The sequence below is a fragment of the Myotis daubentonii genome, chromosome 13 (assembly GCF_963259705.1).
Source record: "Myotis daubentonii chromosome 13, mMyoDau2.1, whole genome shotgun sequence".
NCBI lineage: Eukaryota > Metazoa > Chordata > Mammalia > Chiroptera > Vespertilionidae > Myotis > Myotis daubentonii.
Window position 1 is genome coordinate 22,691,760 of NC_081852.1, and position 8,749 is coordinate 22,700,508.

Sequence of the window (8,749 nt, forward strand, 5' to 3'; positions counted from 1 at the left end):
TGATAGTGGGTGATGCTGTATTAGTGATCAAATACTGCTGGAAGGTCATGCAAAACTTGGTGGCTTAAAACAACAGTAATCATTTATTTCCTCCCACAGTGTCTGTGGTCCAGGAATTCAGGAGTGGCTTGGCGAGGCAGGTCTGGCTTGGGGTCTTGCATGAGGTTGCAGTTAGATGTTGATTGGGCTGTATTCATCTGAGGGCTTGAGGGTCCACTTCCAAGGTGGCTCAGTGGCTTTGGGTGCCAGGACTCAGTTCCTCTCCTTGCAGGTATCTCCACAAGGCAGCTTGAGTATCTGCATGGCATGGCTGCTGGCTTCCCCCAATGCCAGGGGTTCAACAGACCAAGGTAGAGGCTGCAAGGCCTTATATGACTTATCCCTGGAAGTCACATACTATCACTTCTACTGTGTTCCATTTATGACAGTCCTAATTCAGTGTGCGAGGAGACTACCAAAGGTGTGAATATCAGGAGGCAAGAGGCTAACTACCACAGTGCTCCCCTGGACCCCAATCACGCAAGACCCTACCATATGCAAAAATACACTCATTCCTTCCCAAGGCCCCCCGAAGTCTATTCTGTTACAACATCAGCTCAAAGTCCAGAATCTTACCATCTAAAGTAAGTCCAGGTGTGGCTATGGCTCCTCAGGTGTAGCTGTGCACGTGCAGTTCAGTTAATGGTGGAGCTTGAGGAGGCAGGAAGCATCTGGGGTAGGGTGGGGCGGGAGCAAAGGATGACAGCGCGTGGTGGGCAGAGGAGCTCACTGGCTATGCATGAGCCTGAAAGGCCAGACAGCTGACGGGGCCCGGGAGAGGGAAGCTGGGAGAACCGCAGCGAACAGCAGATGGGTGCGGCCGGTCTTCAGTCACCACTGAGCTACAGGGAGGCCTCGTTGATGCCTCCAAATGTATCTTTCAATTAGCCCATGTTTATTGCAAGTCCACTTCAGGAGGAAGGGACAAATAAAACAACTGAAAGTTATTATGAATGTATGGTCAAATCCCCCCACACCCCCAGGTGGCCTGAGACTCCTGAGGTCAAATACATTGAGCAGAATGGCAATATCCACAGGGCCAACTGAGGGTCCCACAACGGATCTCCAGCGTATAAAACAATTCATGACATTTTGCTTATTAAGGCAGGAAAATGGGCTCAGACATGTGAAAAGAAGCATTTCACAGTACGGGTGGGAGCAGGGTTGGCTAGAGTGGTTGGCTAGGAGCCAAAGAGCAGCCATCTGGGGACTGGTCCTATGGGCTGTTTCCACTGACAGAGAGAGAGGTGGGAAGTACAAAGTACTTGGTGAGCATTGGCGCCCCCATTCACTGGCTGTGTGACCTTGACACATCTCTGGGACCCAGTTTTCTCCTCATCCAAATGGAGACAGCAACATCAGACCCACCTGCCTTACAAGGCTGCCTGTGAGATGCCAATAAGACCATGTCTGTAGTCACTGAGTAGGGGTGCCCGACCCAAGGGGTGAGCAAAGCCTGAGTCACCCACACTCCACTTAACCCATCATAGGATCATGGAGTTGCTCAGCCCAGAGAGGCTTCTTTTTCAGACCCCCAAAGGGGTCACGTGAGCCAGTGGCTCTGTGTACAAATGGCTGACCACAAGTTGTGTGAGGTGTGAGTGGGAAGGACCACTGGCTCTACTCTGAGGTCCTGAGTCCTCTTTCTGCAAGACAAACAGAGGGACAGGAGAAGGAGCTGGATCTGGAAGTGAAATCACTGTCTTCCCACTCCCATAAGGAGAGGAGGGACAGCCAGGGAAGAAGAGGAAGAAGAGTGTCGGCCATGGCCCTCCAGCAGATCACAGGAGCAGCTGTCAGGTGCTCCCTTGCCCCTTTGGGCCACAGCCCCGCTGTGCAGGCTGCAGGGGATGAGGGCAGGGTGAGGCCAGACTGGTCAGTCAGGCTGGAAAGCCCTGTAAAATGAGGGGATGGGCAGTGCCTCTTATCGGGGGCGGGGGGGGGGGGGCGGCATTTCCATGAAAACATCCCAGGTTCTTGTGGCTCCTGACTCTCCCCTGCTCCCCACCCCACAGCCACCCAGGATCATTGGGGCGAGCCCTTTCTGCTGCCTTACAGTCCAACAGTTTTCTTAAAGCCTGGCGATCCTGCCCCTCCTCAACTGCTCCTGGGAGAAATGATCTGGTGGGGGAAGCGGCTCACCACAGGTAAGCCTTATCCTTCGGGGCCATTTTGGTGTGTGGGAAATCTCTGCAACGCTGGCTAAGGCTTTGCTGCTGGAACATTCTATGAAGCCATTTCCCTGCCTTGGGATCTTGCCACCTGCCAGGGCTCTCTGTTACAGGACCCAGGTCCCCTCTGCTCTCAAGTCCTCCAGAGCTCCCCAGGCCCCTCTCCGAAACCACCACTGTCTGTGCTCTTGTGGCTCCTGACTCTCTTCTGCTCCCCACCCCCACCCACCCCTGAGACAGAGCCTCCTTTTCACATCTGAGGGTGCAATCACTGGTCAGGCTCATGTGCTCTTTCGGATTTTACTGGTGCAAGTCCTTTCTGCTGCCTCTGGCCCAAGAGTTTTTTCAAAGCCGGAGACCCTGGCCCCTGCTTCCTGAGGTCACAGCTCTCCTAAGCGCTCTGGGTGCTCAGAAGAAAGCCACTTGGCCAGGTCACAACTGAGTCCTAGAGCCACTGGTTTCCTGGAGGAGATCTGGAGGAGACGGCATTCTGGTGAAGGTTGAGGAAACCGTGGTCTCTGAGGAAAAATGAAGGAACGGGGAGATTTATTCTAGAGAAAAACAGCTCTGAAGGGGTGTCTGAGGGGAGTTCTGTTCTGGGACTCAGTGTAGGCCTGAGGGAGTCAGACCTCAGCCTGCTGAAGGGAAGGCTGAGGGTTTGTCTGAATGGGGAGACTCTCCTTGGAGAGAGGTAATTCCCCGCTGGCAGGAGGATGGAGCAGAGGATGGAGGAAGCCTGGATGGGGAGTCAGACCCTTGGATGGAATGTCCTGAGAGACCCCGGGGGTTCCTGCCCCACTGAGATGTCATCATGCTTCCCACCCCCTGAGTTCTGGTGACTCCCACCCTCCTTCACAATCCCACTACTCCACACCGTGTGGTGACTCAGACAGGTGCTGTCTGAAGGCATCACCAACCATGGAAAAATGAGTTTGCTGAGAGATAGAAAGTGAAATTATATCACAAGGGAAGGACTGCCCCTGAGAGCAGACTGCTCCCAAGCCTTCCTTCATTGATGGGCCTCTCCATAGGCCCAAGTAATATAGGTACACATAATACAGTAATAAATAAATAATAAGACAAGAATAAACTGTTCCACGGACTCACACCTGTAAATCTACTTTCGCCCACCCCTGTATGTAAGCAATCATCATGGTCATTGACATCATTGTTGGCTCACTCCACTCACTGCGACCTTGCCTCCTACTCTTTCTGAGAAAATTGAGGCCATCAGGTATGAATTCTCAATTCCCACACATCCTCACCCTCAGGTCTCCTGCCAGCCACTCATCCTGCTTCCCTCCCTGCAGCCTCAGAGGATGAGGTGTCTTTCCATCCCACCTGTGTCTTTGACCTCCAATTCTCCTGCCTCCTCCAAGAGGCTACCCCATTAGTCATCTTTCCCTCTCTTGGATCTTCAGCTCTCCCAGTCCATTGGCTGCTGCTTCTCTGCCTAAAAACATCCTGAGGCCTCTCATATCCAAAAACAAAATCTTCCCATGTCATCCTCTAGCTTCTGTCCAAATCTCCTTTCTTCCCTCCTTATCTAACCTTCTTGAAAAACTAGTCCACATCTGCTGTTCTCCAATTGCTCACCACCCATTCAAACCTCAGTTCCCTGTAAACTGTCAACTAAAGTTGCTTTTAATTGCTCTTAATGTTCTTAATTACCTCCACTGATAAATCCAATGGACGTTGCTCACCCCGTAGCTACTGGTTCTCACTGCTGTATTGAAAACTATTGAACACGTCTCTTCTGGAACTCCCTCCCTTTGCATCTGTGATATCCCCTTGTATCTCTTGCTGTCTTCTCAGTCCCCTTCAAGGGCTCCGTGGTAGCTAGACAGCCCCCAAAGATTCCCTCCCCCCCGGAGTTTTCCTTGCATAGTCACCTCCTACATTGTACCATGGTCAGACAGTGTGACCCGTAGAATATGGCTGAAGCGATTGCATGTCACTTCCAAGATTAAGTTACAAAAGAAAATATGGCTCCCATTTTGGTTTTTCTCTTATTCTCTCTCTTGGATCACTTACTCCAGGAGAAGCCAGCTGCCATATATTGAGGCCCCTCAGGCAGCGTATGGAAAGGCCCACTTAGTTGTCCCACTGACACTTCCAGCCAATAGCTAGAGAAGAACTGAGGACTCACCCAATAGCCGTGCGAGTAAGTCGTCTTGGAAGTGGATCCTCCAGCCCAAATAAAGGCATTAGATAATGCAGCCCAAACCAACAGCTCAATTACAACCTCATGAGAGACCCTAAGCCAGAACCATCCAGCTAAGCTGTTCCCAGATTCCTGACTCTCAAATATTGTGAAAAAATAAATGTTTGTTGCTTTAGGTTACTAAGTTTTGGGAAAACCTGTTACTCAGAAACTAAGATCCCCCTTTTTTGATCTCTATATGGAGCTCCATGAAATGCTGATGTTCCCCAGGGTTCCACTCTGGGTGACCTCACTTCTCACTCTCAGCATTTCTGGGATGGGCAAACACTATGGGTTGTCTATCCAATAGTCACCCCACATCCCTTATTTATTTTCTGCTGGCAGAATCCACCCCCCTCCCAACCCCGCCCTTAACTGAGGCTGAAAATACCAGATAACTGTTTATCAGCTTCCCTTGCAGCTAGGATATGGACACAAGATCCAAGCCTGAATCATGGGACCTGAGGAGTGGTCTGCTGAGTGTTCTGAGAAAAGTTTTTCTCCTTGAAAAAAGAAGGAGATTACTGAGAGACTCTCCCTGTGCCTTCCAGCTTTTAAATGTGATGTGAAGTTTAACGCTTAGAGCAACGAGATCTGCTGTTCTGGGAGTGCATTCCCCCCATTCTCCTCCGTGGTCACATCTACAGTGAGCACTGGAGAATATGCCCTTCTTGGGGGCTGAGCAGTTTTCTCAGCCTGTTTCTTGCCTGTGGAATATTGCAAGCCCAAGAGTTAAACCTTGAATAGTCATCAGCTTTTTAAGTCAAAGCTTGTGACTTTTTTTTGTCAGTACAACTCACTTAAGACACAGCAGTCTTCTTGTGTATTCTCCACAGCTCCACGTACCAATAGCCACATTCATCTTTTTTGTTTTAGACATAGATTTAAATTTTCTGAATTTCTTTCCTCTGTTGTCTCCATTGGCCCCGCTTCCTTCACACCACTAAGATTTGGGTTAAGTAGTCACAGGTATGTTGGGCTTGTCACCCTTAGATGGGAGAGCACTCCTTCAAGTCTCTGTTCCCCGAGTCAGTTTGTCCAGGTGAAAAGGTTCGCCTTAGTCTAGTCAGAGTTTTCAACAATGGATATGACAACCACACATCAATCTGATCCTTGCCACAGGCTAAGATTTATCTCTGGCCTCATTTAAGATTTTTTTTCTTCACCAGTGGTTTTCAGCTACTTGACTGTGATGTTGCCTTGGTATAGTTTCTTTGTGTTTATCCTGATTGAAATTCATTGAGTTTCTTGAATCTATGAGTTTATATTTTTCATTAAATTTGGAAAATGTTTGGTTATTATCTTTTTCAAATACCCACATACCCTTACTCTTTTTCTGAGACTCCAATTGCATGTATATAAGACCACTTGTCTACTAAGTCAGGAAGCTCTGTCAGTGTTTTCTCAGATTTACTTCTCTCTGTGCTTCAGTTTATCCTGGTTTTAAGTTCATTTATCTTTTCCCATCAAGTCTAATGTGCTAGTTAGCCTATACCATGATTTTTAACTTCATATACTACATGTATTAGGGTTCTCTAGAGAAACAGAACCAACAGGATATATGTCTATCTAGCTATCATCTATCATCTATCATCTATCATCTATATAGAATAAGATTTATTGTAAGAAACTGGCCATGCTATTATGAAGACTGAGAAGTCCATGATCTGCCCTCTGCAAGCAGGGAAAACCAGTGGCCTGACCCAGGAGTGCTGATGTGTGAGTTCCTGGTCCGGGGTCGGGGGCGGGGGGGTGGGGGGAGAATTCAACTTCCTTCTTCTTCTGGCTCTGAATGGGTTGGATGATGTCCACACACATTGGGGAGGGCAATCTCCTTTACTCAATCTGACAATTCAAATACTAATCTCTTCTGGAAGCATTCTCACAGACAGAGCCAGAAATAATGTTTAAGCAGATATCTGTACATCCTGTGGCCCAATCAAGTTGACAAATAAAATTAACTATCATGCTGTATTTATTAGTTCTAAGGTTCCATTTAGAACTTTTAAAAAATATGTTCCATTTTTTTCTCATTATAATTATGCTCTCCTTTAAATACTTGAATCTATTATAATTGCTGTTTAAAATTCTTATCTGCTAATTCCCTCACATATGTCAATCCTGAGTCAGTTTCTGTTGGCTGACATTTTTCTCTTGGTTATGAATGTCTTTGCCTCCCATATCTAGTGATTTTTTATGGAAAGATGGCCATTTTGAATATTACAATATTAAGTGCTGTTGGGGTGTGTGTGTGTGTGTGTGTGTTTAAATCATTCTTTAATGAGTGTTTAGTGTTGTCAGTTTACTCAGAGATAAGCTTGATCCTTTCAAGGATTATCTTTAAGCTTTGTTAGGATGGGTCTAACAGCCTCTACTCTAGGGCTTGCTAGTTTAGCTCTACTCTTAAGGTGTGGCCTTTCTGAAGTTTCCACTAAATACTCAGAGTGTTGAATGAGGTCTCTCCATCTAGCTGGCCTAAACTTAAACATCTCTCAACTCTGAGCTCAGAGAGCGGTTCAACTTACAACACCCCAATAAATATTCTATTTCTAGTATTAGCTTTGTTTCTAAACTTATGGAGACTCATCATACACATGCACAGCTAAGTATTTAGCCAAAGATTCAAAGGATTCCTGTGCAATTTTCTGGAACTCTTTCTCTGCACAGCTCACTCCTCTCCGGCACTCTGCTCTGCAAATCCCAGATGCGCGAGTTCTCTGAGTTCTGATCTCCGTCTCCTCAAAACAGTGCGACCTCTGTGCTCTGCCTGGGTTCCCCCTCCCAAGGTCATGGTCTGGTAAATACCTCTAGGCCAGTGGTTCTCAACCTTTCTAATGCCGCGACCCTTTAATACAGTTCCTCATGTTGTGGTGACCCCCAATTTCATTGTTACAAATTGAACATAATTAAAGCATAGTGATTAATCACAAAACAATATGTAATTATATATGTGTTTTCCGATGGTCTTAGGCGACCCCTGTGAAAGGGTTGTTTGACCTCCCAAAGGGGTCGCGACCCACAGGTTGAGAACCACTGCTCTAGGCAGAAAGGTTGATCATATAGTTCATGTCATTTGTTTGCCTTTCTCAGGGACTACCATCTTGTTCTGCTGGTTAGCCAGTGTCTGAAAACAGATGTTTCATATATTTTATCCAAAATTGTACTTGTTTCTGGTGGGTGGGGGCAAGTCTAGTATCTGCTACTCTATCATAGCACAAAGCAGAAGTCTACACGGGATAAAGTTCCATTAGCCTTTCTGACTGAAAGCATTTCTCAACTTTACCTTTTACCATTTAGGAGTGAGCAGCAGTTGCCTCTTCCAAACCCACAAGTGCTAATGGTGGACATTTAATTCCCACTCATCCTTGCTTGCCAACCAGCCAGTTTTTCTCTATGCTTTTTTTTTTTCTTCTGAGCCTATCCCTTTGTTTCTTGCCTAACACAGCCAAAGGCAGGCATCACATCTACTAACCAACTGTTTTCTACCCTCTTTCCCTGGGGTGACAAGTCCTTTAGATACCTTGTCTGTCTACACGTTATTACAGGGCATTTGCTTATGGATGACCAGAAGGGGCAGAGTTAAAATATATAAAAATCTGGGTCTTTGAGGAAGAAGCCCAGGACCACCTCCAAACTTATTAAGTGAAACACATAAATGCCCTTATTTGTTTTAGCCACTTTTAAACATGTGTTCTGTTCATTGCAGCCTATAGCATGGACACAGGAGTGACCCCACCTCCTCCCATGATTTCTGATGCGCATGGCCCTCGGGTCTTCCTCCAGAGCGACACATTCAGATATCCACCTGCCGGTGGGCCATCTCTGCTGGCGTCACACCAGGTTCCTCAAGCTCAACATCCAGAATTGATCCTATTTTCCCCTCCTAAACTGCCTTCTCTCAAGCGCTCAATCTCAGTTGAAGGTACCACCATCTGCTTTGCACCCCAAGCTATAAGCCTGGTTGCCATTCTGGAATCCTCCTTTTCCCTCTTCTGTTGAGATCCATAAATCACTAGATCCTACAATTTTGTCCCCTAAGCATTTCTCATACGCGGCCATCGTGCACGCTGTGCCCTCCCTGAGATACGCCCCCTGCCGACTCTATCCCATCCCCCAGCTTTTCTCCTGCATGCATCTATCACCCTACCTGAGTAGGGGTCCCCTTTTCCTTCCTCCAGAAATGTTCCCTGGTGACCCCACCCTGCAATCTTGTACCTTACCCTTTTCTGTGCTCCGGTGATCTTCGTACATATCATTCTTACCAAACCTACCACTTTGCTTTGTAAACATGGTTGTGTGTATCTGCCCCTCCAGACTGGGTTCCTTGGGCAGACAC